Source organism: Cimex lectularius, unplaced genomic scaffold (genome assembly GCF_000648675.2).
Source record: "Cimex lectularius strain Harlan isolate CLEC.00 unplaced genomic scaffold, Clec_2.1 scaffold53, whole genome shotgun sequence".
Taxonomy (NCBI): domain Eukaryota; kingdom Metazoa; phylum Arthropoda; class Insecta; order Hemiptera; family Cimicidae; genus Cimex; species Cimex lectularius.
In genome coordinates, this window is record NW_019392659.1 from 19673 (window position 1) to 38921 (window position 19249).

General features: G+C 32.8%; 1 protein-coding gene across 2 annotated transcripts in view; it reads left to right on the plus strand.

Moving 5' to 3' along the window:
- The first annotated feature begins 2754 nt into the window (after nt 1-2754).
- Nucleotides 2755-19249, plus strand: part of LOC112126212 — a 134104-nt gene continuing 117609 nt past the window's right edge. For both annotated transcript variants that reach the window (XR_002909840.1, XM_024224832.1), the window contains exon 1: nt 2755-2831. The gene's annotated coding sequence lies outside the window, so the exon portion shown is untranslated. The remainder of the gene's footprint in view (nt 2832-19249) is intronic.

Here is a 19249-nt window from a genome sequence, read left to right on the forward strand (position 1 = left end):
GATTGATAGGCGAGTCTGTACCGAAATAAATAAAACTTAACTCCTTTCTTAAACTAATAATGAATTAGTCATTCAATACGTCACCTTCTTCCGATCGGTGAACCCGATTATTAATTTAATCCATATTTGCTTAGTAGTCATGATTATTTGGAGATCGTGAGATGCGGTCTGGTTTGACGTAGGTTTTAGAAAAAAATTTTCTTTATCGTGCCAACGTTTCGATCTTTATTGAGGTCATCTTCAGGGCCTGGGGTTTATAAACATTATTTAAATTTTACAAATACATGTAGGATGTGGAAAAAATTATGAATTTATTTATATTAACTTTTAGATTAAATAAATGAATTTATACAATGTTAGAAAATTTTAGATTCAAAGAAAAGATTATACAGTGCTAGAAAATTTTAGATTAAAAAATGAATTTATACGATATTTATTGAGATCATCTTCAGAGACTGGGATTTATAAACATTGTTCAAATTTATACAATGCTAGGAAATTGTAGATTAAAAAAAATGAATTTATACAATACTAGGAAATTTTAGATTAAAAAAAAGAATTTATACAATGCTAGACAATTTTAGATTAAAAAATGAATTTATAGAATGCTAGAAAATTTTAGATTAAAAAATGAATATACACAATGCAAGAAAATTTCAGATAAAAAATTGAATTTGTACAATGCTAGGAAATTTTAGATTAAAAAGATGAATTTATACACTGCTAGAAAATTTAAGATACAAAAAATGAATTTATACAATGCTAGAAAATTTTAGATTCAAAGAAAAGATTGTACAATGCTAGAAAATTTTAGATTAAAATACGAATTTATACAATGCTAGACAATTTAACATTAAAAAAATGAATTTATACAGTGCTAGAAAACACACGAGTTTACATGTGCCCGTTCTGTAATTGATGCTGTGTTTATCTCTGTTGATGTAAACCATTTCTAAAAAGTTACGTTTGCTTTGTTTTGTGTGTAATATTTTTGGATTGTTGAAGAAAAAATTGTGTTGGTGTTCAAAATAGTGGGTAGCCAGTACTGTAGGATTTTGTTTGGGTTTGTTTCATTCATAGATATGTTGCTTTACTCTCTTATCCAGATATTGGGATGTAATTCCGATGTAAGTTGAACAATTGATTTTGTAAATTACGTCGGTCTTATTTGTTACTGGTGTGGGAGCTTTAATTTAGGAAAAAATGTGTGAGTTGTTTTATAGTTGTTAAAGGCTATTTTAAAGTTATCAAAAGGGAGTGTTTAATTTATGTGATAGGCCGTGAATGAATGACATGGATATGTATATTGGTTTGTATGTATTTGACAGATTTGATGTGTTGAGTTGTAATTGTTGATTATTCTGTTGATTATGTGTTTAGGCTAGTGATTGTTATGTAGGATATGAACAGAATATTCTGTATTCTTTTTAAGAGGAAACTATAAATTTGAATGAACCATCAATTAAAAGGTAGTTTTGGACATTAACCATCTTTTCCCCGGTTGCAGTAAATCAAACATTTTAGCAATGATCTTGGCCAACTCGCGCAAGATCAATCGGCATCTAGTTAAATGGAAGAGTTCGTTCAATGGTTATTCGTGATCCTGTTATCTTGCAGGCCCAGGACGACGAGGGTGAAATGCACCAGAGTGTAGACAATGGATCAGGATGCACCCCCATTCAACCGCCGCCACGCACCCCCTTTTCTATGTTCAGATAAACCCTATTGAAACATAAATTTGCTTTCAGTATTTATCATTGTGTCGCACTAACAAATTAATAATATGGCAGTTATCCGATAATTTTTGCCCCTGTGCAGTCTCATAAGAAGATACATTTCATTAGCGCACAAAAGACACTCATGCAGCGGCAATTAGGACGTGCATAGGTGCTGCTCTGTTTTTATTTTTTTTCTCGAGGTTTTAGAGAAGAGTGAGTAGTAGAGAGAGGGAGAGAGAAAAATCCTCACAATTGTGTGCATGCGTGCGAAAGAGAATTTATCTCTGCGGAGTGCAGATCCTAATGATGAGGGGGTAGAAAGAGGGTGGAAGAGAGGCCCATTAGATCATTGTCCATGTGACCTGTATCTATTTTTTCTTCCCGTCCTCTCGGATTTAATTCTTTGAAAGAAATGTTCTTTCAGCTGCTATAACGTTGTGTCCCTACTAAATTTATAAGTTTTCAATAATAATCATGATTTTAAGTTTTAATAATGACTATTGAACAACCAAAATGAGCTCAGTTTTTTTATTATCTTTTGTTTTATCTTGAACACTTTATTTTTGTGTCTCTTTAGTTTTTTTACCTTACTCCGATGGTTAACCATCCACATTACTTTTAATCTTGCTTTTTCTCATGAATCATGTCATCGAACTCTCAGATCAAGAATCATCGAACTATACTCCATCATTGTAATCTGATTCTGAGGTTCAACATCATCAATCATAAATTGACTTTACACCAACACTATAAACTTAATTTTTTTCCTCTCCAATTTTCACCAATAAGCCATAGAAAAAGGGAATTTTATGGAACAATCCGGTTCAAGACAAAAAAATTGATGTTTATATAATCTAAGTTTTTATTGTATTAAATCCGAATGAAAAACATTCATGAACAGTAAACTATTTCTTCTTATATCGTTTTGTACGATGCCGTCGGAAAACGCGGGGGTGGAATTATGCGATCATGCGAAGGGTTGTCCCCACCCCAACACGAAATAGGGGAGAAGTGCCGCGCCGCCCTCAGTGTTCGTTTCAACCCCCGTGGAACCGGTTGTGTTTTCGCCCCCTGGAGACACACGTGTTCTTACGCGAAACCTTCATTGACGAGGTAAATCCAAATTTTTATGTCAATCCATTAAGTCTGATTTCGATAATTTTACCGCTGAGCTGATGGAAAACAGTTTATATTTTTTTTTAGTATCGATCTTGTGTGCTTTAAAAGCTTCGTATTGATTTTTACTAACAGGAGGGTGACCAGGCTTTCCCTCTAAATGGACCCTTTCTAATATATTTTGTTTATATTTTTACCCTTAAGGTTTTAATCTTTTAATAATTTTATTTACTTAACTATCGGAGCCAAGGCAAATCCAGGAAAGACCAGGACATGCCGATCAAAAAAATCAATTCACAAATCGATATTTTACAAATAATAGAGTGTAATATATATACAAATGAATTTTTCGTCCATTGGTGACCTAAAGCCTTCCTTTCTTTAAATGCAACCGAAAAAATCTATTACCACCCTTCTTTATTTCGAAAAGATAAAAAATTACAACCTACACAAAAGAAAGTGCAAAAGCTTTCTTCTCTTATAATTTTTTTTTACAATTTAATTCAGTGTTATATCAATGCGTGAATAAATATTACAAATAAACTTATATGATGAAATATTTCTCGGAAAGTATGTATTCTGACCTAGCTTTAATCGACCTTTCCCCCCGTTAAAAATCCAGTTCTTGAGATTCTTGAAAAGTTCACCTCGTTTGTTGCTATTCCCTTTTCTCCTTCTTAGCTTTGTACGGCTGAGGGCGGATTGGAAGAAAATAACTCAACGAACTAGAGTTATATTTGACTTATATATTGTTGCGATTCTTACGAATAACTTTTCCCGATTTTAGATTACGTCACCTGTCAGTGAAATTTGAGTTTGATTTTTTTAAAAAGATTATTGTTGATGTGTGGTGTTTAGTTACCGTTACTTAATGATTATTTGGAGGTTTTCTTTATAGTGCCAACGTTTCGATCTTTATTGAGACCATCTTCAGAACCTGGGATTTATAAACATTGGTTAAATTTTACAAATACATGTAGGATGTGAAAAAAATGAACCTGTACAATGCTAGAAAATTTTAGATTAAAAAAATTAACTTATACAATGCTAGAAAGTTTTAGATTAAAAGAATAAATTTATACAACACTAGAAAATTTTAGTTTCAATCAGTCACTCAAAGTGTTTGTTTTCCGTGTAGATGTGTCATTCTTGTCTATTGTGTTGAGGGACAAGAATGACACATGTACACGGATGTCTGTCGTGTTTTCTAGCATTGTATAAATTCATTTTTTTAATCTTAAATTGTCTAGCATTGCATAAGTTCATTTTTTTAATCTAAAATTTTCTAGCATTGTACAAATTCATTCTTTTTAATCAAAAATTTTCTAGCATTGTATGAGTTTATTTTTTAATCTAAAATTTTCTGGCATTACATAAGTTCATTTTTTTCAATCTAAAATTTTCTAGCATTGTACAAATTCATTTTTTTAATCTAAAATTTTCTAGCATTGCATAAGTTCATTTTTTTCAATCTAAAATTTTCTATCATTGTATAAATTCATTTTTTCAATCTAAAATTTTCTAGCATTGTACAAATTCATTTTTTTTAAATCTAAAATTTTCTAGCATTGTATAAGTTTATTTTTTTAATCTAAAATTTTCTGGCATTGTATAAGTTCATTTTTTTTAATCTAAAATTTTCTATCATTGTATAAATTCGTTCATTTTAATCAAAAATTTTCTAGCATTGTATAAGTTTATTTTTTTAATCTAAATTTTTTTAGCATTGTATAAGTTCATTTTTTCCATCTAAAATTTTCTAGCATTGTATACGTTCATTTTTTTTAATCTAAAATTTTCTATCATTGTATAAATTTATTCTTTTTAATCAAAAATTTTCTAGCATTGTATAAGTTTATTTTTTTAATCTAAAATTTTCTGGCATAGTATAAGTTCATTTTTTCAATCTAAAATTTTCTATCATTGTATAAATTTGTTCTTTTTAATCAAAAATTTTCTAGCATTGTATAAGTTTATTTTTTTAATCTAAAATTTTTTGGCATTGTATAAGTTCATTTTTTCCATCTAAAATTTTCTAGCATAGTATACGTTCATTTTTTTTAATCTAGAATTTTCTAGCGTAGCATAAATTCGTTTTTTTTAATCCTACATATATTTGTAAAATTTAAAAGATGTTTATAAATCCCAGGCCCTGAAGATGATCTCAATAAAGATCGAAACGTTGGCACGACAAAGAAAATGTTTTTCTAAAACTTACGTCACACCAGACCGCATCTCACAATCTACGAATTAACTAACGGTCACTAGACATCACATATTATAATTTATTTTGTGATTGTGTATTTTTGTAGTTAGAAATAAAAATACATAAAGTGTGTGGTTTATTGGCTGAAGAACGGCTGAAATCGTCGTCGGGCTTTTTTCGTGTTATCCTTGTTTTTCTGTTCTCTCACGTGTATTTTATTTTAAATTGCAGTCATTGAGCATATCAGGTTTCAGACTATCTGCTTTTATGTGTATGCTGCATCCTAAATCCTAAAATGCTAGCCTCCCGTTTCCACCTTAGGTCAACTACAGAATAACATCACAACTACAAACAGAAGTCTGGTTACATTCTCTCCCCAGAGAACTTGGTATTCTTTGGGGGGGGGGGGTTAAACGCACCTTACTTTCAAGAAAATAAATCACATTTCCTCGGGACGGAGTTGAACCCCACTCCATTATCGCTAATAACTTAATTTTACTCTCCAGACTTAGACATTCACCCCCAGATTACTCGACATTCCTTGGGCCGGGTCAAATGACTCGTTTTTTTAAAAAAAGACATTTAAAAAAATTATTTTGCATTCACTCAAGGTTTACTAACAATAAAATAAAATTCTGAATTATTTTCAAATTTATTATCAAATTTAATTCATTTAAACAAATTTAAACAAAAGATAAAAGAAAAGTTCAATAAAGTTGTTTTCTTGTCTTTACCCTTTGTTGAACTTACTTAACAATATCAACACATTCCATGATGGGCGCGATCGTGATTTAATTTTCATGGTTAAACCGTGACCATGCCAAAATTTTAGTGCTCATAAAACCTTGGTAACTAATTTCTTATCATCTGCACCAACTTTTTTGTCATTATGAAAAAAATGATTCGTAAAGTAATGCTTTGAAATAAAATATTAAAAATCGACCCAAGTGACTAAAAGTAAAATTATTCAAAACATAAGAAAATGCATTGTCTGCTGTTACAATTAATTATTATGCAAAATTAAATTCAATCTAATTGGTCTGTCTAGGAAGGTGATTTAATTTTAATTGTCGGCGACGCAATAAATAAAACCTATTATCACTTTTGGTGATATGTTCAAAACAGAATCCAGCGTAAATAAACGATTACTATAGACTACTCGTAAACAATAATAATAGGTTGTTTCAATATAAACAATAATGATTATTTGAAGGTCGTGAGATGCGGTCTGGTGTGATGTAGGTTTTACAAAAACATTTTCTTTATCATGCCAACGTTTCGATCTTTATTGAGGTCATCTTCAGGGCCTGGGATTTATAAGCATTATTTAAATTTTACAAATACATGTAGGATATGGAAAAAATTATGAATTTATTTATATTAAATTTTAGATTAAATAAATGAATTTATACAATGTTAGAAAATTTTAGATTCAAAGAAAAGATTATGCAGTGCTAGAAATTTTAGATTAAAAAATGAATCTTTATTGAGATCATCTTCAGAACTGGGATTTATAAACATTGTTTAAATTTTACAAATACATGTAGGATGTAAAAAAATGAATTTATGCTATGCTAGAAAATTTTGGATTAAAAAAATGAATTTATGCAATGCTAGAAAATTTCAGATTAAAAAAAGTTTTTTTGGCATTTTTGAATCTAAAATTTTCTAGCATTGTATAAATTCATTTTTTTCATATAGGGAAAATTTTAGATTAAAAAAATGAATTTTATACAATGCTAGAAAATTTTAGATAGAAAAATGATTTTATGCAATGCTAGAAAGTTTCAGATTAAAAAAAGTTTTTTTTTCATTTTTGAATCTAAAATTTTCTAGCGTTGTATAAATTCATTTTTTTCATTTAGGGAAAATTTTAGATTAAAAAAATGAATTTTATACAATGCTAGAAAATTTTAGATAGAAAAATGAATTTATGCAATGCTAGAAAACACGACAGACAATTTATACAGTGACATAATCTACACGGAAAACAAACACTTTGAGTGAGTACAAATACTTTGATTGAATCTAAAATTATTTAGCATTGTATAAATTCATTTTTTGTATCTAAAATTTTCTAGCAATTTGTATAAGGAGTTAAATTTTCTAGCAGATTGTATAATTTTTTCTTTTAACCTAAAATTTTCTAACATTGTATAAATTCATTTTTAATCTAAAATTTTCTAACATTGTATAAATTCATTTTTTTAATCTAAAATTTAATATAAATAAATTCATAATTTTTCTACATCCTACATGTATTTGTAAAATTTAAATAATGTTTATAAATCCCAGTCTCTGAAGATGATCTCAATAAATATCGTATAAATTCATTTTTAATCTAAAATTTTCTAACATTGTATAAATTTAATTTTTTTAATCTAAAATTTAATATAAATAAATTCATAATTTTTCTACATCCTACATGTATTTGTAAAATCTAAATAATGTTTGTAAATCCCAGTCTCTGAAGATGATCTCAATAAATATCGTATAAATTCATTTTTAATCTAAAATTTTCTAACATTGTATAAATTCATTTTTTTAATCTAAAATTTAATATAAATAAATTCATAATTTTTCCACATCCTACATGTATTTGTAAAATTTAAATAATGTTTATAAATCCCAGACCCTGAAGATGATCTCAATAAAGATCGAAACGTTGGCACGATGAAGAAAATGTTTTTCTAAAACCTACGTCGCTCCAGACCTCATCTCACGATCTCCGAATAATCATAAATTATAATTTTAATCATTTGGAGATCGTGAGATGCGGTCTGGTGTGACGTAGGTTTAGAAAAACATTTTCTTTTTCGTGCCAAGGTTTTGATTTTTATTCAGATGATCTTTTTTAACGTTACAAGACAAAGTAAGTTATAGTTTTAGCACTCTCCGGTAATGGTAGTAAATTTAGCGTTTGAGAATCAAGAAGATCGAATTCAAAAAGATGCAAATGGCCATACTTCAGAAGGAAAAAACTCCGGCCCTCTGTTTCCGATAGGATGCGATGTTTTTCTTCGAGGAAACCCGTGTTTGATTAGGTGCTCAACTCGTTCCCCTCGCTCAAAACTTAGTTTGAACGTGCAAATGGATTGCGGCCGTCTGATCCTGCTGGAGGGCAACTCGGTTAAAACTTGGCCGGCCTTCTTCGACCTGTTTGGTACTGACGAATCCAACACTTGCTGACCCATCGGACAAACTCTTTCATTAAGAGTTTCCATCGATCTGGTTCTGTTGTACTCTTCCGTCATGAGGACCGATTATTTTCATTTTCTGCCTTGGCGTTTCTTTTAAACGAGAAATTTAACATAGAAAAGGGGATTGGTGGGTGGTTTTTGAAAATTGCTGATACCTGTATTGGTTACTGTCACATTATTTGTTAGAGAGTTTATCTATTAAATAATCATGGGAAGTATGCATAAAACATTAAACTTCTATATTTCATTTTCTTCATTGCACCAGTGTGTGGTACAATCAGTCAGATCAGATCGATATTCTCAAGTTACAAGATCCTTTCGAATAACGAGAAAATCATGCTGGCTAAAGCTGGGCGCATACTAGTTCGGTGACGCGGCGCGGAACCGACCACCAAGAAGAATACATTGGAATGTCGATAGGGCGACGCGGTGCGGCGCGGTTCGGAGCCAGAGGAAATTGCCAGACTTATGGAACCTTGGCTCCGCGCCGCGCCGCGCTACCGACCTAGTGTGCGCCGGGGCGGTCGGAAATCTTTGAGTTCGGGTATATTCGGCTGTCCTCGGACGCCATATAAACACGAAGCCAACGATTGTGACGTGGGGACTCCTGGAAATGCAAAATCAACACTAAACCGCAGCGCTAGTCAGATGGAAGGGGAAAGCTCAACCAACGCGGCCGAGAGCAGTTCCTACATAGTATGCGGCCTTCACAATTCCGCGCCCCGCCGCGCCGCCCCTTCGACCTAGTGTTCGCCCAGCTTTAGAGCCTAATATTTTTCTGTCTTCGTAGGATGTGCACAGTCAGATATTATATGTTTTGTAGTCTTTTGTCCAAATAGTCACTGATTCGGTCTTTTGCGGGTAATGACGCGCCCATCCATTAACCGGGTATGGCTAATCCTAAATTTTTCTTTATTACTTTATTACTTTTTTTTACGAGGGTTCGCAACAGCAGAGGTCATATAAACCCTCAGGGTGCCGGTGTTTTTGAAAAAAAGCCCATTTGTAAGTATGTCAGGGTCGAATGCAGGGCCGCTGGATTCGAACCCGGGACCTTTACCTTACAGTGATGAGCGCCATGTCAAAGTCTAAACCTTGCGGCCACCGACGCCCCCCTAAAGCCAGGAACACACTTACCCGATGCTACGCCATGCGACGCTACCCGATGCTACCCGACGCCTTGCCACGTTTTGGTGGGGTGTGCACATCTATCCGACGCAAGCACACGTCGCGTACAGTCCACAGCGTTTATCACAATAATCACTATCGCAATCGCAACACATCTTTTGTTCTTAATGCACTATTTTGAGCAAAACCTTGTAATAAATGTGTGGTGATTAGTGACCGTTAATCGATATTTATTAGAAATCGTGAGATGCGGTCTGGTGTGATGTAGGTTTCAGAAAAACATTTTTTTTAACCTAAATTTTTAAGATTCTCCATCACTCACTGTTCGATACCTTTTAGCTTTTCGATCTTAGTCATCCAGCCAAAAGTCAAATTTGTCAATTTGTCCAATTTATTCTATGTGATTAATCTCGTCTAAATGTTTGGACAAACCTGTCCTTTTTTTTGTGATGATTTGATATATTTATAAAAAAAATTGTAGTTTTTTATTATTAAACAAACCAACTTATATACTATATTATTTTTATAGAGATTGCCATTTATAGGTGGTATTATATCTATAATTGTGTTCTTAAAATATGTTTAAAAGTAAATAATAATATAAATATACAATTAATTAAGGTTTTTAGGTGAGATGAAAAAACGTTAAAGGCACGAGAGGGATTCGAACCCACGACATTCGGCTAGATACGCCGCTGCTCTTTTGTCGTCGAGAATCCAAACCGATTACACGACATTTGAAAAATGGTAAAAGGAGGGAAAACTCAAAAGGTGGGTTGAGATAGGAAGTTGATGTCCAAGTGGATCGAGGTCACGATAGCTCAAGTGGTAGAGCAGCGGCGTATCTAGCCGAAGGTCGTGGGTTCGAATCCCTCTCGTGCCATTAACTTTTTTTCATCTCAACTAAAAACCTTAATTAATTGTAATGATTTAATTGGTCAAGCGGACCACGAAATTAGTGAATATAAATATATTTATTTAAGAAGTAAATTACTTCATAAAATTTTCTTTCTTACAAATCTTCATAATCAATACTCACTCGAGTAAGTATATAGATAAAAAAAGAACCAATTGAAGAAAAAACCGAATTAAGATATTTTATGTATAAAAAAAAATTATTGCTGTTTTATCATGGAGGTAAAAACAGGTATGCATTCTGTATGACGATATTAAATTTTAAGTATCGCGAGAGGCTTGTAAATCTAAGTTGGCAAGTTTTAAAGTGCTTTATTGTTTCCAGACCACGTTTCGTAAGGGTTTCCCAGCCTTATCCGAGGTTGGTATTTGAAACGGATACCCACAATCAGATTTAAACTGATCAAAAATGAATAGGGATATTGCCAATTTTGTAGTATTTACTTTCTCTAGCATTTTTATTTTATTTTTACTGAAAATTGCTTTAAAATTTATTAGAAATATTTAGTTAGAAATCGTGAGATGCGGTCTGGTGTGATGTAGGTTTCAGAAAAACATTTTCTTTATCGTGCCAACGTTTCGATCTTTGTTGAGATCATCTTCAGNTGAAGATGATCTCAATAAAGATCGAAACGTTGGCACGATAAAGAAAATGTTTTTCTGAAACCTACATCACACCAGACCGCATCTCACGATTTCTATCGGTAAATTTAATTAAAATTAATAGAATAAGAATAAATTATAAATATCCCTATTCATTTTTGAGCAGTTTATACAGTTTTGTCCAAGCGATTTTGGTGACAACCTGTTACAAGGTTGTCTTTTATTTGTAGAAAAAATGTGGAAATATAAAGAAAATGTTTTGTTTGTTTTTATCACGAGACGTGAGAAAAAAGGTGTTGCATATTTTGATCAAAGCAGAGAGCTTGTAAATCCTAGTTGGAAAGATTTAAATTTTTTTATCGTTTAACGATCATTTTTTCCCAAATCTCGCCCTGCTTTATCCGTGTTTCATATTTGGAAAGGATACCCTTCATCTCATTCATCTGATCACGTTCAAGCGATTTCGGTGTATCGCTTTTTAATAGAGCGGTCCCCTCGGCGATATTTGCCACCGTCAACCCCGAGACCTTTGTCCAAAGCAAACAGAAGCGGAACGTGATTACGGGGATAGATTATCGACCAGAAGGAGGTCGCGTTTCCAAATGTCATAAAAACAACATGTGTGCTCCGGTCGAGTGTCATTCATCCGTACTGGCCCTTTTTTCGAGTGGAAAAGTTACTACTCACAACCTGGTTTTAGTGATGATACCGTGTCATTTTGATGGACACCGTATAATACTCCTTTTATATCTGCCTAAAAGGAGAGGCCAGGAGAAATATTAAAAACGATAAATTTTTTTTTACATTTTACCTTGGTAAGAGACCACAGAGAAAAGTGATAATTTCTTATGTGTGTAGCATTGTATTTGAGACATTCTGCCTGGAGTAAAAGTACAATGGAAAACTCCAATTTAGTATATAATTCCCTATTATAGTATATATATTAAGAAGAATAATCACTTTATGATTTAATCAACATGTTTAACCTCTTTTCTGCTCGTGTATATTTTTTATACGTGGAACAAATTAGGCCGGATCGATAAGCGCACCGGATTTCCTGATAAAGCGCCCTGTTTAAACGAAGTCTCGGAATGGACTTAACTGATAAGTTCGTTTGCGGAGTGAGCAAGGATTGTCTGAGAGGTTTGCGGCGAGAACGCTCTCTGAGTTAATGCCCATCAGCGTAACGGCGACCAAACCGACGCCCAACTCAACTCCCCTACCGTACACTGCTAACGAACTCCAACATCAAGATAAACGTAATGTACAACAACGACTGTATGTTTTTCAAGTTTGACCGTTGGTTTTTTATTAGAAAATCGGATCGGTGTTTCAATTTCATGATTTTGTGGGACAAGTCAGGAATAAGGCGGGGAACACACTTACCCGATGAAACGCTAAGCGACGCTTCCCGACTCAAATCCAAAGCCCATTTTTCCATAAGATTGAATTACCCCTCTGCACATCCGTCCGATGCCACGCAACGCTACCCTACTCTACGCTCTGCGATCCCCACTGTCCAGATTTTCGTCGGGTAGCATTGAGTACAGTCGAAGACAAAAGAATCGGACACTCATATTTTTATTCAAACTACATGTATTATTGTCGTTACATTAATTACAACAAAATTATTTTAATATAAACCAAATTAACCGAGATCAAAAATTGATTAATTTTTATTAAATTTTTTTTTAATGATTTGGCAGAAAATTGATTAAGACACCGGAATATCATTTATTGATCGAATGTATTTAATTAACAATTTATTACATGGATTTGCTCACAAATTTAACTAAAATATTTTATTTCACGATTTTGCCCATAAAATTTAACTAACAATTTATTTCATGGATTTGCTCATAAAATTTAACTAACAATTTATTTCATGGATTTGTTCATAAAATTTAACTAACAATTTATTTCATGGATTTGCTCATAAAATTTAACTAACAATTTATTTCATGGATTTGCTCATAAGATTTAACTAACAATTTATTTCACTGTTTTTCTCATAAAATTTACTTAATAATTTATTACGTGATTTTCCTCATAAAATTACTCCATTTTCGTCGGGTAGCGTCAGAACAGGACACTCATATTTTTGTAGTTTATTTGGAACTATGTATATGTAATTTTGTCGCTATATTAATTACAACTGCTTATTATAATGTGAACCAAATTAAACTATATCAAAAATTCATGAGTTTTTGTAAGAATTATTTAATTATGATGGTTAAGCAGAAAATTTATCGAAACACGGGAATAACTTTATATAAAACAATTACATTAAACTAACAATTTCTTACATGGTTTTGCTCATAAAATTTATCTAACAATTTATTTCATGATTTTGCTCATAAAATTACACCATTTTTATCGAGTAGCGTCAGAACAGGACACTCATATTTTTGTAGTTTATTTCAAACTATGTATATGTGATTTTGTCGTTATATTAATTACAACATTCCTATTTTAATGTAAACCAAATTAAACGAGATCAAAAATTCCTAAGTTTTTATAAAAATTATTTAATTATTTTCTTTAGGAAAATTAATCAAAACACCAGACTCGCATTATTTAAAGCAATAAAATTTAACTAATAATTTATTACATGGTTGTGCTCATAAAATTTAATCATGGATTATGACGGAATTAATAGTTACTTAAAGCGTCCATAATTAAGAAAAAATTAGAAAATTTTTGTTGAATAGTTTTGTTGATTTTATTTAATTATGATAGGTAGGAAGAAAATTGATCAAAACACCGGAATAACTTTATTTAAAACAATTATTTAAAAAACAATTTATTACATGGTTGTGCTCATAAAATTTAACTAACAATTTATTTCAAGGTTTTGCTCAAAACAGTGAATTAAGAACAAAAGAGGTGTTGCGATTGTGATAGTGATTTGTGATACACGCTGTGTGACTGTACGTGGCGTGCGCTTGACGTCGCGTAGATGTGCACACCCTACCAAAATGTGGCACGGCGTCAGGTAGCGTCGCATAGCGTTGCATCGGGTAAGTGTGTTCCCCGCTTAAACCAGGTTTTGTCGTGTCAAACCATTTGTACATCCTTCTGAAGTGGGTGATCACTCTTCATTCCTCCGGCTCGTTACACTACCCTCTCAATGGCTTCACTTTTAACAATCCCTTCACTTTAAAACAACATTTCAATTTAAAAAAAAAAAACAAAAAAAAAACGAAGTAGATATCCACTAAACCCTAATTATATATTAACTTTGACTGAAAAAAAGTTACTAACGTTTACAATATTGTGTGCCGTTTTATGTTATTTACAAATAAGTATGTAAGTATGTAAACAAAATATTAATTATACACAATTTTTTTTCGAAATGAAAGGTAGTCATAGGCGGGATTCGAACTCACGACCTATGACTCCAACCTCTTCAGCTAGCTTCGAACGCACAGGCCAACTTCTCATTTCTACTCCCCGTTTATTTCAGCAGTGAGCGGTTCGAATCCCGCATGTGACACAAATTTGTCATTTCGAAAAAATTATATATAATTAATTGAGTGTTAATTAATAGGTTAATAAATATATAATAACTTGATAAAAATGATAAAAGTTGGTGTATAAATAAATATGATAATAAATGATTTGTCACAAGGATTTCCATGTTGTTATTAGCTTAATTTCTTGAAGTGAAAAGAGGCCAGGAATGAAATATTGTAACTTTTCATCCCCCTCGACATTTCGCCCTTTATTCGTGCCATCTTCAGGGCCTGGGTTAATTATAAACATGTGTTGATTGGAAAAAATAATTATAGATTACAGATGTATATCATGTAAATTTTGAACCATGTATATCATACTAACATAAAGTGTGATGATATTCTTGAGGTGTCACGTTTGTTTATATTATTTATTTATATGTCGTTGGTCCGTTGGTTGTCGCTAGGGCTGTTTGTGGTACGGAAGTCATGGTTCATCGGTCCGTCAAAATGTCGGTTATTTGTGCTTTGTTAGTTTTCTTGTTGTGTTGGTTTTAATGTTGTTTTCTTATGAGCCAATGTAATCCAATTGAAACGAAATTTAAAAATGACGAAAGCTTGTATTTTTTATTTATTTTTTTAATCTTGGCCTCCATTTACGGTTTAAAAAAATACCTTATCGTTCCATAGCGTGCCTCGCGCGAGGACTCGGTTATAGATTATTTTGTACTTTGTGCCCAGACGTGGTAGCGTGACTGTAATCAATTTACAAGGCTTCGATCATGTATACATCATCATTGTAAGGCAGGCCCATACAAAAATGACTCCGGGACATTGAACCGTTATGAAGTTGGGATAATAACAGTAATTTTATAGTTATAAGCAAAATTACGATAATTATGGATTAAATACTTCGAAATTTTGACTGGGATTAGAAAGTTCAAGACAATACTACGAGGTATGAACAATTTCAATCCGTTCATCGAAAAAGGAAACGGGAAAGTAAGCATACTGGTTGTTTTCGAAACAAAAATCGATAGTGCTTTTTATATATGCGTTTGGTCATTTATGATCATACTGCCCACCTATTCTAGAAGGTTTCTTTAAAAGACCAACTAGAGAAGATGTCGATATCGTTTTGTGAAAACTATTGACTCAGTTTTGTAGTACCTAACCTGAGTTTCCAGGTTACGACTCAGTTTGTATGTACGCTCCACGATGAACAACGTAATGTTATATCTTCGGCATACTTAGCTATTTCACAGACTAGTCAAGATGTGCAATTATAAATATGTTGAACAAGTTTGGCCCTAGAAATGAACTGGGAACCCCAGCATCAATATTATAAATTGGCGAGACAAGTTCGACAGGTTATTGAAATATTAGCTGTATATTACCCTCATAATGTATCTTGGGAAATTGTATATTATATATCTGTAAACAATACCTTTGTGTCAAACAGTATCGAATGTCTTCTCCATTTCAAGCATTGTGTTTTTTTAAGATTAAAATTTGTGTCATGTAGTCGACAACTCTAGAAAATTGAGAGGTTGTGCTTAATCCGGGACGGAACCCACGCTGGCACTCCGAAATAATATTGTGGTAAATAGGTGACTGTTTTTACGAATCAGCAATATTTTTGTAATAATTAAGGTAAACTATTAAAAAGCAACAAAAACATAACTGACCACGGTGTTCTAAGAATCGGATGTCTATGCTAAGACATGTACAATGGCCAGACTGGAAGGAAATATCCATTCTTATGATAAATGTGTGGTGATTACGGACCGTTAATCGATAATTATTCAGAAATCGTGAGATGCGGTCTGGTATGATGTAGGTTTCAGAAAAACATTTTCTTTATCGTGCCATCGTTTCGATCTTTAATGAGATCATCTTCAGGGCCTGGGATTTACAAACATTGTTTACACTTAACAAAAATAAAACAGCAAAATCTCACTGGCACTCTCAACACGACACGCAAGAATGGCACAATTACACAGAAGACAAACACTTTGAGTGAGTAGAAATACTNTGTGATGTAGGTTTCAGAAAAACATTTTCTTTATCGTGCCAACGTTTCGATCTCTATTGAGATCATCTTCAGGGCCTGGGATTTACAAACATTGTTTACATTACTTCATATCTGAATAACTTATGATAAATGCGGAGACTGCATTATATGTATAGATTGATAGTAGAAAGAACGAGCAGGTTGGATGTGCTTTTTGTGATTTATTCTCGAAAGCAAAAAATACACACCGACATGTACAGATTTGTCCGAAATTGCAGCAATCCGAGGAACTGGCTTAGTTGAAGGGACTTGAGTGGGTGGAAACCGGAAGATCGAAGTTGTGACAATGAAAGGTACGTAGGAAATTATATTTAAGACGAGGCAATCCAAGAAAAGTAGTTGTCGGGAACACACTTACCTGATGCAACGCAATGCGAAGCTACCCGACGCAAATCCAAAGTCCATTTTTCCATAAGATCGTATTACCCCCGTGCACATCTGCCCGATGCTAAGCAACGCTACCCTACTCTACGCTCTGCGATCCCCACTGTCCAGATTTTCATCGGGTAGCATCAAGTACAGTCGAAGACAAAAGAACCGGACGCTCATATTTTTATTCAAACTACATGTATTATTGTCATTATATTAATTACAACTTACTTAATTTAATTTAATACAAATTAACAGAGATCAAAAATTCGTTAGTTTTTACTAAAAAAAAAAAATAATAATTTTAATGGTTTGGTAGAAAATTGATCAAAACACTGGAAGACAATTTTTTCATATAATGAATTTACCAACAATTTATTACACGGTTTTGCTCATAAAATTTAACTAACAATTTATTTCATGGTTTTGCTCGTAAAATTACATAATTTTCGTCGAGTAGCGTCAGAAGAGGACACTCATATTTTTTGTAGTTTATTTCAAACGAAGTATGTATAATTTTGTAGTTATATCAATTACAACATTCCTATTTTAATGTAAGCCAAATTAAAGAAGATCAAAAATTCATAAGTTTTTATAAAAATTATTTAATTATAATGGTTAAGCAAAAAATTTATCGAAACACGGGAATAACTTTATTTAAAACAATTAAGTTTAACAAACAATTTATTATAGTGTTGTGATCATAAAATTTAAGTAACAATTTATTTCAAGGTTTTGCTCAAAACAGTGAATTAAGAACAAAAGAGGCGTTGCGATTGTGATACTGATTTGTGATACACGCTGTGTGACTGGACGTGGCGTGCGCTTGACGTCGCATAGATGTGACCACCCTACCAAAAGTGGCAAGGCGTCGGGTAGCGTTGCATCGGGTAAGTGTGTTCCCGGCTTAAAAGATACGCTGGAATTGTTGGAAATGAGGAATAAAAAAAGCCTTAGAGGATCCTTCAAGGTCCTTGGAACTTGCTTTCTAAATCAAGATTAAATAACTTACTTCAAAAAATGGAAATCTACCGAAAAGGCTGCAGAAACTGAAAAGTTAACAACACTGAAAAAGAGTGTAACTGGAAATACCAATCAACTTCCGACTGATTCAGATTCTGACAGGGCATGGAATATTTAACGTTTACCTGCCGCATTTGCGAAACATAGATACTTCCGCATGCAAATACGACAATAAAATATCTCGGGATTTTACTAATCTTATTTTTAATTTTATTAATTTATAACTCTTGGAGGATAATTAATCTCAACTAATACGACAGTGCATTCTGCTTTGGAAAATCATGGCCCTCAAGTCACTCTCTTTTATTAAAAATAATCAATGTTGGATGAACTATTACCATTTTTCCAATTAGTTATATGGAGCGTGTTGGTAATTAAATAAGTAATTTAAAAAATGACTAAGATTATAAGAAAGACAAAACTGCATGCTTATTATAAGACATTTACTAACTCTGCCATGCCTTAATATGTTGGTACAGATTTTTTATATTTTGTGATTGATGTATATACAAAAAAAAACTGATCTGCATTGATGTATGTTTTGAACATAGCATAGCATTACCCGACATAATCGATTCGTTTTGATTCCACATGGCGATAAGGTTTATGTAAGGTATTGGTTGAAATGAAAAAATCAGTGTCACGAGCGGGATTCGAACCCACGACCTTCGGCTAAATACGCTGCTTCTCTAAACACCTGAGCTCGTGATTTCGAATCCCACTCGTGACACTAACTTTTTCGTTTCGATCAATACCTTACGTAAAGATTAATTAATTGAAAGAAGTTATTTAGTCAATAGGACCACGAAATATATTGCGATAAGGATTTAACATATTATTACTGATCTAATTTTACCTAGAATAGAATTTAATATAAAAATTATATTTGAAAAGAGGAATTTTTGTAGGAGATGATATGTCGACGGGGCTTAAAAGTTGTTAAGAAAAAGAAAATGTCTCAATTACACACCTCTTTGCCTTTTTTAAATGATAGCGGAGGATTTTCCATGAAAAGAAAAGGGGCAATTTTCCCCTCGTCTACGGCTTATCCTTCCCGATTTCTCACGTAACTCGCTCAGGAGACAAATTGAAATAAAATATTTGCTCATCGTTATCGTTGTTCGACGACCGGAAAATCATAGGTCTGATCCGGGGGTTGGTGAAAATGGTGAGCCCGAGTTGAAACTGAGCTGGGAGATGGAGAGGTTTACCCTGGAAATGATATGTTAATTGCTCGGCCCAGGATCGATAACGGAGTAACCGAGAGGCCGATTGTTACCGGCTCGTACCGATTTTCAAGGTAATTGCATGCATAATCAAAATAAATGTTGCACCTTTTGGTTAGCAGAGAGTCAATTAAGAACGGAACAATTGTTTTTGATCATATTTCTTCAACAAATTAAAATGAATGAGATGTTTGATGATTATTGGCCGTTAATCGA